We start from the raw sequence: 12,903 nt of genomic DNA on the forward strand, positions 1-12,903 counted from the left end.
CATTCATGATAGGCCATCTAATGATAAAATTCCTTAAAACTAGGTGGAAAAAAAAAAAAAAGAAGAAACAAACTGCTGAAAATTAGAAAGATCGCATGGGAAATGGAAACAAGAAACGTTCTAGAACGGGACATTCTATACTGTCAATGTGCACCTTCAAGTTCAAATGTTTCTTGATTATTATGCTGTCATACCCCAGTAGGCTGCTAGTTTCGCCATCAGCTTTAGTAACTATATGATTTCAACCCCATAGCTATAGACATCACTCTTTTCTGTCAATTGACCTGTATGGAGGTATTTAGGATCCAAGTAACCCAAAGTTCCTCGCACAACTGTAGTTATCTGTGCCTGATCAGATGGGATCAATCTGGAAGCTCCAAAATCAGAAACTTTGGCGGTGTAATTGTCATCTAAGAGTATGTTTCCCAACTTGATGTCTCGATGAGTGATCAGAACAGAAGCAGCAGAGAGCAAACAAGAAAGGCCTTCTGCCGTTTCTATGGCAGTTTTCAAACAAGCTTCCCATGCATGAAAAGAGGCAGACGCCAGCTACATTCAGCGTATGATAAAAAATATGAATTTATATTTCTGTCTTATGATCTATAATTAATATATTGAATCCAAAGTACATAGTAAAAATATCAAAGTATCCCTTAATAGGGAAAAAGCTTTTTAAAGTTATTTTATGGATTCAAGATATAATGAAAATATCGAAGTGCCAGAATAGAAGGTTTAAGGGCAACTTCAAGGTATAAAGAAAAATTATAGAATAAATAAAATAAATAAAAAAGTTATAGAATCACAAGCAACACAAATAAAAAATTAAAAAAATTATAATATCACAAGCAACATTTATTAAAAAAAATTCAAAAGAAAGTAACCTCGTGATACCCTTAAAAACTTTCAATCCTATCACAAAAGTAAAGAAAATTACAATATAATCCAAGTATAGCACAAACAAGCAACAACCACCAACTAAACTATGATCTCACTATATTATATATTAAGTTTAAATGTTTTTTTTTAAGTTTAAATATTTTCGTTTCATGTTTTAATATTGATTTTATCAAAATACCTCATATCTTTCATGAAACTTTATTTTATTACTTATATGTGAAAAATAACCACTAAATATATAAAAAAAATTTAAAGAATTATGACATGACAAAATTATGTATTAATTTAAAATAAAAGAAAATTGTGACTGCGGTTATAGTCGGATAATCTAATAATAAAGTATTAGTATTCTTATTTTTTTATAAATTGATTGAATTTTAAAAACACATACTTACTAAACACTTAACGAGAAATAGGGGCTATCATGATAATATAAAAAATATTTTTAATATCTCTTTAAAATACTTTAATATTTTTTAGTAATTGTAAATCATATAGCTTATGGTAGGTAGTTTTCTAATTTTATATAATTTTAAAAGGTAAGTTACATAATAAAAAATTATAAAACATTAATATTACATAATTGAGCATTTTGCTCAATGTTAAGTGCATGATGCGTTTTTCTGTTAAAAAAATTTCAATAATTTAAATCCACAATCTCCAAATTAAAAAAAAAAAAAATCAGTTACACTTAAAATTTCCTTCTCAATTTAGTCTATGTCGTGCTTATATCACATGACATTATAAACATTAGCAGCAATTTTAAGATGATGTGAAAATTTCCTTCTCGAATTAGTCAATAAAATTTTTTTGTTCCTTTTTCTGCCTTAAGTTATTTGTGTTGTATTTTCATTATTAATTTTTTTCAATCTGTTTAAAAATTGGTTTGCTTGAATTTTGTAAATGGTCATCAACGGATGAATGGAATCTTAGGTGGTATGAATTGATAGAAGGTACGTTTGATAATTTGGATTTTAGGCCGAAGGCTTAGGTTAGCTTTGATAATTTGAATTTCGAAAAAAGGATTTCAAATTTTAAATTTAGTATAAATTATGTGATAATAAAAGACATACTAATATTATCCTCATAATTATTTTTAAAATTTTGAATTTGATGGATTGTTATTTTTTAATAAATTTTAAATAAGAATGGATATGTGTAAATATAAATTTTATGTCTTTATACCATTTTAAATATGTAGATATATTAAATTTTAATTACATCTTTTCAGAAGCATTAATGTAGCTGCTCAGAGAACTTGAACACATCCACTTGCATTAACAAACCTTTTAATTAATTGTTGCACTGTCGTTAGTAGTGGAAATTTTGAATAGAGTTACCAATCAAATTAAGTGATATAATATGATTGATTAACTTATTATATGATCATTTTGGTTTTCATTCAATTAAAAAATTTCAAAGTTACTGTCACGAGTGAAAGAAGATGGAGAAATTGCTTTTAAAACATCCCTGATTACAGAACACAATTACTACAATCCGTTCTAATGAGTAAATTCCCTTACCAATAGGGAAAGTAGAAGCAAATTAACTAGTTAAAATCAGAAAGCGTACTGTAGAAAATGAAAATCAGATTACATAATCACCGTCCGAGTTCCTTCAAGTTCAAATGTGATTTTTTTATTTATGCTGTCAAATCCCATCGCCATAAGTGCTGCACAGGTCACTAAGCAAGCATTCAGCTTCCTCTCCCCGTAAATAAATTACTGTCACTCCAAGATGTTTAGCCATTGCTTCCAGTCCTGCTACTTGGGCAAACTTCTTTCATGGTTGGCCTTTCATCTCCCTTCACTCTCACACATCTCTAAGCTAAAGCTGCTACTTCTTTAAGCTGCCGACCAACATTTCCATTTTTCAGCACTCAAGGATCGAGAATTCTTCCAAGCGGTCCTCTTTCACCAAAGACACCAAGTACATACACAAAACTCTCCTTTTTTTCTTATCTTTCAAAAGAAATCACCTTTTGTTATGTTAGTATTTAGAAAAAATAAGGAGTTTATATTTGATGTATTATCAGTATATAAATTTTATAAATTATTAGTTAATCAGATGATGTCATTTTATTAATGACTAAATATTATTTTTTAAATTAAATATATAAAAAATTAATATTTTTTAAAAAATTTACTTATTAATAAAGTGATATAATTTGATTAACCTCATTAAGAAGGTGGTATCATTTATTTTACTGACAATGTATAGAGTTTATATACTGATAATACATCAAATATAAATCTAAAAATAAATAAGAGAATATAAATAATAAAATTTGAATTTTGGTTTTGAAGCATGAATAACACTTTTTTAAAGGTAATTATATCTCTATGACACAACAAAATCTTAAAACTCTCTAAATAGTAGTAAAAATAGTTATACTGAAAATTTATTTATAATGAATGAACATACATAAATTTCTATTCAAATAGTTATAATCATTTGTACAATTATGATTTATATGAACAATTATCTATTTATATTTAAATAGTTATTATCATTTGTCATATAATAATTATTTTTGTTCAAACATAATTATTCAGAATATGAATAAAATTAATATAAAAATTAAGTCTATTCACCAATATTTAAATCTTTCTATCGAATGTGGGATGCACTACATTCTAAACTACTAACAATCTCTCACTAATTTGGAACATTGGTGCTTAATCTTTAACTTTTCACACAAATAGATATTATGATATAAGAAGGTATTTCTCAATTTAAACCTTCAATTAGTGCATATACCTTAAAATTCTAACGAAATTGATGACATCCATTGATTAAACCTCAATTTATAATATTAAAATTGAAGATATAATACACATAATACTTAACCTTTTATCATAGATTTATAACCGTTTTAATACTATTATGTCCATGTGCTTATACTATTTGTAAACATTTATAAGAAGAAACACTTCTATGTTTATATAGGTAGATTTTTCATGATATCTCATTGTTTTAGACATTTAAATAATAAACTCCATTAAGAGTATAAAAACTCATCCTCCACATGCAATTGATCACACAAGTTTCTAAAATTTGAATGGGTTTTACTAATGCTTAACAAACACATAACAATAGTTTGTTTTTACTTATTAAAATTTTTAATTAGAGTTTACTAATTCAAAGTTGGGTTCTTATTATTTGTGTCAATAGTTAAGGTTCAAACCTATTCTCCTTGTAGTACTACTAACCAAATATCTTAGAATTCAATTTTATTTTATGGTAATTACCATCACTAATGATTGAATCTCTAATATAATCACTTTATAGGCTAATATGTCCAAAATTTTCATTTTGCATATCATTTATATGCTCTAAACATTGTTGTCTCATTCTTGTTATTTTAAAAAATAGTTGGTATTAGTTATAGTCACAACACTATACTCATTAATATAAAAATTTCAACAATTTTATTTTGACACCTTATCCATCTTTAATATAATTGTAGTAAAGGTTTTTAGGGCTGCTAGACGAATTTGATAACAAAAGAAAAAGTCACCACCAATCTTCTTTGACTAGGTGTGATTGATTACCTATTAAAACTTATCCTTTTAATAACATTTTAAAATTATTAAAATTTATTAAAAAGAGATAATTTTTGGGTCTGTGAAATACTTTGGGTTTGATAGTTGGTTACGCATGGGAAGGGATTAGCAACCCTACAACATTTGTTTAAAATGGTACCAATTAATTATGTGTTATCTTTTAATTATGACTAAAATGGTCTTAATTTTGGTATTTAAAATTTAATTTTCCTAATTTTTTAATTGTAAAAAAACATATTTTTATTTTATTATTTTTTTAGTATTTTTGTTTGGAAAAAAATAAGAACCTTGTTTGTTAAAAAATTTTTGAAAATATTTCAATACTTTGGCAATATTAAAAGAAACTTTCTTACCTAAAGATTGCTTAAGAATCACTATTCGAAATTCTAAAAAATCCCATTATTGGTGGTTTATATTTATCTTCAAAACTAATATTTATAAAGCATATAATATATTATGATAACTATAATTTAATAGTGATAATATTTTTAAAAATTATCATTTCATATTCTGTTTATTAAAAAAAAAGAAATTTTTATAAAAAATTATTTAAAATGCTCCAATACATTGGTGGCATTTTATATAAATTTTCTTAACTAGAGATTCCTAAAAAATCACTACTCGAATTCTTTTGAATCTCATCCTTGGAGATTTTTTGTTTACTTTTATAAAAATTATTAATATTTAAAAGTCATGTAATAATATAATTATCTATAAATAAGTTTATTTCCTAAAAAAAATACATGTTTTTATAAATATTTTATATTTTTATATTTTTCTTTTTTTTTTAAAGAAAATTATTCTAATTAAAGAAAAATAAAAACCTTTGTATTAAAAAGAATTTCTAAATATCTCAATACTTTGATAATTTTTAAAAGTTTTTTCTCACCTAGAGAATTCTCAGGAATCACTACTTAGACTTCTTGCAATCCTATCATTGGAAACTTTCATTTAATTTTATTGCATTGCATTGATGATGAAATAAATATAATTACACCAAATTAAATTAAAATTACAATTTTAACAATTTAACATGTTTTGTCAAAAATAAATTTATTATCAAGAACTCAAAGTAATTGAATATATACTTATTCAAAAATATGCATGCAAAAAAAAACAAATAAATACATAAACAAGCAACTAAATAAACTAAAATGTATTTACTACAATTTGGGTCCCAAACCCAATTCAATAGAAGAGCTTTAAAATAAATGGGTTGAGGCTTAAGCTTTGTCTATGGCCTGGTCCATAAGTGGGTCCAATGGTTGAGGGCCGTGGATAGTGGATCGAGTAAGGCACTGGTTTAATTGATTGGTTTGCGAGTTGAGTTGACCTTCCAAGTGCTTGCCCTTTTTTTTTTAGTTATAAATCCTTAAGTCTTTTTTAACTCCAATCTCTTTTTTTAAAACAAATAAATACATAAACAAGCAACTAAATAAACTAAAATGTATTTACTACAATTTGGGTCCCAAACCCAATTCAATGGAAGAGCTTTAAAATAAGTGGGTTGAGGCTTAAGCTTTGTCTATGGCCTGGTCCATAAGTGGGTCCAATGGTTGAGGGCCGTGGATAGTGGATCAAGTAAGGCACTGGTTTAATTGATTGGTTTACGAGTTGAGTTGACCCTCCAAGTGCTTGCCCTTTTTTTTTTAGTTATAAATCCTTAAGTCTTTTTTAACTCCAATCTCTTTTTTTTTTTTAAAAAAAAAAAAACTCCCATCTTCAAAGAAAACCTAAAAGCCTTATTTTATCTAGTTTTTGGCGCTTCAAGGTCATCCCCATTACTGTATATCTAGCGTCTGCAATCATTGTTTTTTTGGGCACCATTGTCTTCTATTTTTTTTCCTTTCCTTCTCCTTTTTCCCCAATTTCTTTTATAGCTTGGTAATCTTAGCCAAACCGTTATCTTCTCTATCTTTTTTTCATTTTCTTTCCTTCCATTTTCTTTTTTTTTTTTACCCTTTTTCTTTTCTAGTTTTGTAGTCCTAGCCAAGTCGTTATCTTTTTCTTTTCTTTTTTTTCCTTTTTTCTCTTTTTCTTTTAAACTGAAACTGATTTGATTTTTTCTTGTTTCATAATATATGCTTTACATTATGGTTCCTCATTATGAGAAGGACTGTGATTTTGATTTTTTTTATTTTAGTTATGACAAATGGAGGTGGGATTTTTTTTGTGATTCTGGGATTTTTTTTTAGTGTTTTATGTGAGTGGTGGTGATCATTGGTTGAAGAAGGGAAAGGTTGGGTGGTAGGGAAGTGGCTTTAACATTGGCTATGGAAAGGTCAATTTATGGGTGATTTAGGGCTAGTGAAAGTGGTGGAAAGAATAGAGTGGCTAGGTCATGTGCCTAGGTAAGGGGCTATTGGTAGATTTTAGAGGAATGGTCCAGTGCGAGGAAGGCTAGGCGTATGTGTAGAGAATGTTTTTGGATGGGTTTAGTGGCTTGAGAAAAAAAAAAACTAGTAGGGCTGCTAGCTAGATGGATTTTGGGTGCCTGAAGGGATGCTAGGACTTGTGTTAGGGTTTTGAGTATGAAACTAGCTTGAAGGCACGAGTTTGTGGTGAGATATTAGTGTTTGAAATAAGGGCGGTGTGGGTGTTGGTGCTAAAAGGTTATTGTGTGGGTTTTGGTGCTTGAGGGTTGCCTTGGTTGAATATGGGAAGGGTTGTTGCATGCACTTGGATGGAGCTAGTGAGTGTGTGGGTGAAGGCTAAGGCAGGGCTGGGTATGTGCCAGGACTAGGGTTGGGTGATGAAAGTGAGTTTTGGGTCTTTTGGTTAGTGGCTAATGAAGGTGGTACTGGGATTGAGGCTGTCTAGAGCTTAATGTAGGCAATGATGTGTTAAACAAAGTTGGAGCTTGGGTCTTGGTGTTAGTACTAGGGCTGGATGAAAGGCTAAGGCTAAGGTCGAAGGTGGCTTGTCTTATAGAGAAAATGGATCTGGAACCCTTCTTTGGTTTTCTCATCCTTAGTTTATATCTAGCCTTTTGTAATAACAATCCAAAATTTTCAGTATGCAAAGTAGTGGTGGAGCTGAAGATCCTAATAATTTCATAATTTTAATCTACTTTGATAGCAAATTGTTAGCCACTTTCTCATTTATTAAATTAATTTTTATCCTTTATCATTTTTAATTAATTTAATAAATAAGAATAATAACAAAAATAAAATAACAATAAAAATAAAATTAGATTTTGAAACTTAATTTGGATTTTAAATTGAAATTTAGGCCTTTATCTGGCTTTTAAGCCCAAATAGCTAAATTTTAAATAAATCCCAATTAAATCAAGCCTTAACCTAAATTGAATTAGATTTGGCAATTAATTTGAGATAAACTCTAAATGAGTCAATTTAATTGAAACATTTAAATTGGCCTAAATTGAACTATTCAAATCAAGTGTAAAATTGAACAAAATTGAATCAATCTGAATTAAATTAGGTTAAACTTCAAATTATGCAAATCGATTTGAAAATGATTAATTTGAGACAAACTTGAATGAGCTTAATTTAATTAAATCCAATAAGTTAGCCGAAATTGAAATGTTAAAATCAAATTTAAAAATCGAATAAATTTGAGTCAGGTCGAACAAAATTAGGTGTCTACAGCTACCCTTTTTTGCACATTATTGAGAATTTGGAATAGGGCAAAGACATAGACAACAAATTTGCTTTGAGTAATGATTCAAAATTTTTCAATTTTTTTTTATTTTTTTTATTTTTTGTTTTTTATTTTTTGTGTTTTTTCTTGGTTCTTTTTGCCTTGATTTTTTTTTAATAAATTTGACCATTTGAAAACAAATTTAAAAACGCTTTTAAACAAGATTTAACAACTTTTGAAAATAGAACAAGAGATCATGCCCAGAGTTCTTACAAAGCTCAATACTAAAATAGATTTAGCTCGAAAAGACTTACGAATCCTTTTCGAAGGACTTAGAGATTATGTCTAGAGATCTTACAAATCTTGACACCTTTGAATGTTCTTCCAATCAGAGGCAATGAAGTTTTGAAAATTTAAAATCTTTTGCCTAAAAGTCTTAGAGATTATACTCAGAGGTTTTACAAATCTCGACATCTTTGAATGCTTTTTCCAATCAAAGGCATTGAAATTTTAAAAATTTAAAACGGTTTTCTTAAAGGTCTTGGAGATTATGCCTGTAGATCTTATAAATCTTAACATATTTGAATGATCCTTCCAATCAGAGGCACTGAAACTTTAAAAATTTAAAATGTTTTGCCTGAAGGTTTTGGAGATTATTCCCAAAGGTCTTACAAATCTTAATATCTTTGAATGCTCATCCTAATCAAAGGCATTAAAACTTTGAAAATTTAAAATGTTTTTCCTAGAGGTCTTGGAGTTATGCTCAAAGGTCTTACAAATCTCAATATCTTTGAATGCTCTTCCCAATCAGAGGCATTACAACTTTGAAAATCTAAAATATTTTGCCTGAAGGTCTTGGAGATTATGCTCAGAGGCTTTACAAATCTCAACATTTTTGAATGCTCCTCCTAATCATAGGCATTAAAACTTTAAAAATTTAAAATATTTTGCTCGGAGGTATTGAAGATTATGCTTAGAGGCCTTACAAATCTCGACATCTTTGAATGCTCTTCCCAGTCAGAGGCATTGAAACTTTGAAAATTTAAAATGTTATGCTCGGAGGTCTTAAAATCTCAACATCTTTAAATACTCCTTTCAATCAGAGGCATTGAAACTTTAAAAATTTAAAATATTTTACCTAGAGGTCTTATAGATTATCCTGGGTGCCAGCTAGACTGGGCGTAATTTGATTTGAGTGCTAGCTAGACTGGGCTTAGTGTGTTAGCTAAACTAGACTTAAATATCATTTGGGTGCTAGCTAACTTAGGCTTAGGTGCTAGCTGACCTAGTTTCATCTAGATGCTAGCTAGACTGGGCTTAAGTCCTATCTTATATTATATCTCATATTTTTCACTCATTTTTCCAACAACCCCTTTACTTTTTGTAGATCATATTTCTTTCAACTCTTTAAACCTTTTTAAAATTTTAGTCTCTTATCAAACTATTTTTTTTCTTTTTTTCATTTTTTTATGATAGACTTTCTTCTTTTTTTTTGTGCTTCAAAATAAATAGAGGTGACTTTTTCATAATGCAAATGCCAATGTTCCATGTAGATGCCTTTACAAATACTTTTTCTATGATACAAATGCTATGGTGCAAATGTGAATATCTTTCCTATGATGCAAATGCGAATGCCTTGGTTATGAAGCAGATGATGTAAATGTAAATGTCTTTTTCATGATACAAAATGCAAGTGATACAACTGCAAATATCTTTTTTTTTTGGTTTTTGCAACATGTAAATCAAATATCTTGCTTATGATGCACATGTCAATGTGAATGCAAGTGATGCAAATGTGAATGTCTTTTTTTTTTCTTTTGTAGTATGTAGATTGAATATCTTTCTCATGATATACATGTCAATGTGAATGCAAGTGATGCAAATACAAGTGGTTTTTTTTTTGGCAACATGTAGATCAAATGTCTTTTTGATGATGCACATGTAATTGATACATATGCAATTTTTTTTGTAGCATGCAAGACATATATCGTTCTCATGATACAAATGTGAATATGAATGCAAGTGATGCAAATGTGAAGACTTTTTTTGTTTCATTTTTTCAAAAAATCTTTATTCAAATTTTAAATATTTACTTTTCACCAAAAATGATCTCAGAATTTTGTACAAAATGCTTTCAATCTCTGAACTTTTTAAAAGTGATCACAAAATTGTCCCACATAAAGTATCTTTGTAATAAATGAGAAAAGTTAAAAACTCATGACTTTCGAATCTCTTAAAAATTGATGATTACTATTTGGAATGCTTGGGGATAAGGGTAATTGATAATTCAATTCTTTTCACTGGTGGGTATATCTCAAGGAATGCTCGATAAGGGTTGCGAGGATTTCTCTTGGGCTTACAAAAGAGATAATTTTTCTAAACACTTTTCTTTTATTGAAAATATGATACTTTAATATGTGTCAACTCTAACCATTATTTTTTAAAAGAGATGTAGGAAGAGAAAAGGCTAGTTTTTTTATTTTCATGCTTTGGTGAAATGCAAAATCTTTGATGGGTACTGATCCTTCAAAATGTTTTGCATTATGACTTTTTATTTTGGATAAAACTTTGGAACTCTAAAATTTTTTTAAGGTCTCAAGAGTGGCTCTAGTTCTAAATTGTTTTTTTTTGTTTTCACCTTAGAGCTATATTTTTTAATAATGAGGAACTTGAAAAAATCTTGCCAAATACTAATAGGTATATACAAAATTTTAAGGACATAGCTCTTAAATTCAAGTGTCTACATTTGATCAAAATAGACTTTTCAAAGTAGGTAATGTAGGTCGAGGTATGAGGTTCTAAAAAAATGGATAAATAGGCTCAAAATATGTTATTCAGGGTAATTAGGCCAAGGATCTTATGGAGCATTCTATAGATGAAAAGCCATGTGTCTTTTTTTCTTTGCCCTTTCTTTTTTAGAAATATTTGACTTCAACTTTAGTATTCTACTTTCTTGAATTCTATCTTTTTTTTTTCTTACTTGAGATTCTAATTGAAGCTTTATTCACTTTTTCCTTTAGATCCTTATCTTCAATGTGCATGTTTTCTTTTCTTTGCAATTTCTTGGAAACATCTTACTTCAACTTTAGCATTCTACTTTCTTGAATTCTATTCTTTTTTTTTTTTTACTTGCGATTCTAATTGAAGTTTTATTCACTTTTTACCCTAGATCTCATCTCCGAGGTGCATGTTTTTTTTTTTTTTACTTTTTTTTAAATATTTGACTTTATCTTTAGCAAACTACTTTCTTGAGTTCTTGGGATTCTAATTGAAGTCTCATTCACTATTACCTCAAACTCTCAACTCCAAGGTGCATGTTTGACACTCTCATAACAAACACTCTCCTTGAAGTTGGGCTTTTAAAGGTATCCTTATTTTGCCCTAGTGTAAAAGTCAATTCTTGGCTGGGGTTCATTTTGGAACAAGACATTTATTAGGCTCAAATAAGTAACAAGTGGATAATCTTTCTAAATACGAAGGATAAAGAAAGATGGTCATTCATCATTTCAAACACGATCACTTAGTTAGAAGAGCAAATTATTTGAAAAAAGAGATAAAAGGCTTTTTTTGTTTTTTTTCTAAATTTTTTATATTATAACCATTAATTGTTTTTACATGGTTGATACCTCAACTTGTTTTCCATTCAAGGTTCTTATGATAGTGAAAATTAGGTTATATGAGATGTCCCAAATTTGATGACACAGTTTACAAAAATGGCTTATTTTGGTTCCAAATTGTATAGCATTTTTTGGTAAAATGAAGGGAATATGTGTTAATGCATGAAACAAAATTTTCTTAGGTCAGAAGGAATTTTGCTTATTTTAGTCAATGTGCCTTAAGATGTGAAATAAGGGCTATTTGAGATAAGGTTCAAGCATTTTTCATGTCTATGGTCATTGAAAGATTTGGATGGTTCAATCATATTAAAAAATTTTGATACACATTGAATTACCAATTAAAAATTTAAAATAGTATCTTGCTTGGTTTTCAAAATTCAAAATGGATTTTCAAAATTGGCCTTGTTTGATTATTGCCCAAGAAAAATTTATTATCTCAATGTATCAAATGGTGTCAAGGTTCATAAGTTGAAATTCATGCACCCTTAAAGGATTATGACTAGTGAATGAAGTTATTTAAAAGGATTGAGACATAGGAACGGTCAAGGAAATGTGTAAAGTATTGGATAAGTTTATTTTTAAATAGTAATAATCAATTACTTCAAAATTTTCACCATTTAAAAAACACATGTTTCCCTTTGAAAAGGCCTATTTTTTTCTATTTTTTTTGTTTTTGTTTTGATTTTGAAAACTGCTTATATGGGACTATATTCTTAAATAATTGTGAATAATTTTTTTTTGCAAAGTGCTTTTCATCTTATGATTTTAAAAATTAATTATGCGAGACTATTATCAAATAAATGCATAAAGAAAAAAATTTATAAAAAAAATCCAAAGCATTCATTTCTTTCAACATAATTTCTAACATGATTAATTTAAATAACTCATAGGGACACCATGCACATGTCATACACAAAAGGTCAAAGGTGTAAAATAAAATCATCTTATCTTGATTTTTCAAAACTTGAGACCTCATTTCACATTTCAACTCTTCACATTTCATAATAGGAAAGAATGAACTTTCATTGTTTCATCGATTTTAGAGTTAAAATACCACTTTTGATGAGATTCTCAACCTTTTCCTTCAACTATTTGCATTTTTCAATCAAATGGTCTGTTGTCCCCGTATGATAATCACACTTGCCATTAAGATCATAATTCCTTATCGATGGATTTAGTGTTATTTTTAGAGGCACAAGAGTGAAGTACCGACCTTTTATTAG

At 28.3% G+C, this 12,903-nt stretch overlaps 1 pseudogene; it reads right to left on the minus strand.

The window, feature by feature from the left end:
- Positions 1-231: 231 nt before the first annotated feature.
- LOC149520524 (putative wall-associated receptor kinase-like 16 pseudogene) lies at positions 232-2,646 on the minus strand (annotated as a pseudogene).
- Positions 2,647-12,903: the final 10,257 nt, after the last annotated feature.

This window comes from Durio zibethinus, chromosome 1 (assembly GCF_047325235.1).
Source record: "Durio zibethinus cultivar Kanyao isolate XHJ-2024 chromosome 1, ASM4732523v1, whole genome shotgun sequence".
Classification (NCBI taxonomy): domain Eukaryota; kingdom Viridiplantae; phylum Streptophyta; class Magnoliopsida; order Malvales; family Malvaceae; genus Durio; species Durio zibethinus.